A 1,435-nucleotide genomic window follows, 5' to 3' on the forward strand; every position below is an offset into this window, starting at 1 on the left:
GTAAGCCTTTTTCTTCAGGTTTGTGTGTGTGTGTGTGTGTGTGTGTGTGTGTGTGTGTGTAAGAGAGAGAGAGAGAGAAGGAGAGAGGGAGAGAGAAAGAAAGAGAAGTGTCAGAGGTGACTCTCAGCTGGTGTTCCTAAAGCACTGTCTACCTTGTCTCTCACTGGCCTGAAATTCAACAGCAAACAAAAACAAAATCTACCTTTTTCTTCTTCCCTTGTGCTGGGATTTCAAGCACACACCACCATAGTCAGCTTTCTTGTATAGTCCATGAGATCCAGGGATGAGGTAGTTTGAGTCATCAAGCTTGCTTTGCAAAGACTTTACCAAAAGAACTATCCATCTCCCAACCTCTGTATGAGTTTTTGGTTTGGTTTTTGTTTTTATTTTTTGAGATAAGGTTTCTCTGAGTAGTCCTGGCTGGCCTGGAACTCACTATGGCCTCAAACTCACAGAGATCCACCTGCCTCTGCTTCTTGAGTGCTGGAAGTAAAGGTATGCACCACCATGCTCAGCTGTACGGTATTTTTTTTTAAGGTTTTAGTTTCTGTTATTTGGTGTATGTGTGTGTGAGGGAGACAGAGACATGTGAGTCAGAGGACAACTAAGGATTTGGTTCTCTCCTTCCATTGTGAGTTTCAGGGATCAGACTTTGAGGCAAAAACTTTACATGCTGGGCCATTTTGCTGGCCGTTCTGTAGGGGTTTTGAAGTTTACTAATGTTGCAAAGTATTGTTAACTCCAGCGAATGAATTATGTAATGTGCAAAGTGGTAAACACATGATAGCACATTCCTGTAATGGCAGCATGTGAGGTGAGGAGTGGAGGCAGGGGGATGAGGATTCAAGATCCCTCTCAGCCACCAAGTTCGAGGTCAAACAGAGCTCCATGAGATCAAGTCTCAGAAAAAGGAAGAGAGCAGTGGAGCCGTCACTGAAGGTTCTCATTTGGCAGGAACTGAGCAGTGTCTTTGTTCATCAGATCAGCTGTCCTCCCTTCAGCTTAGAAAGGAACGAGAAGTTGATTTTCAATCAGAACCTATGTCCTATGTATTAGTGTCAAGTCATGGGTGGAGGGAATCCTCCTTCGTAAATTTTAGTGTTTGGTCTTTGAGGAAGCCTCAGAGTTGAGGAGAGCCAAGTGGTAAGTCATGTGTTTAGCACATAAAAGACCATGGGTTCGGTCCCCAACATCACTACAATCAAACAGATAAAAGTGAGCCAGACGCCAAAGGTCATCAGGAGCTTCTCCAGCCTGTTAGTTATCTCTCCCCCTCTGCATTAAGACCAAAACCCAGAAAGCATCTGATTTTGGGGGGCTGGAGAGATGATATAGTCATTAAGAGAACTGGCTGCTCCTCCAGGGGACTCAGGTTCAACCTCCAGCACCCATGTGGTAGTTTACAGTCATCCATATTTCCAGTTTGAGGATCTAA

This window comes from Myodes glareolus, chromosome 2 (assembly GCF_982192425.1).
Source record: "Myodes glareolus chromosome 2, mMyoGla1.1, whole genome shotgun sequence".
Taxonomy (NCBI): Eukaryota; Metazoa; Chordata; class Mammalia; order Rodentia; family Cricetidae; genus Myodes; species Myodes glareolus.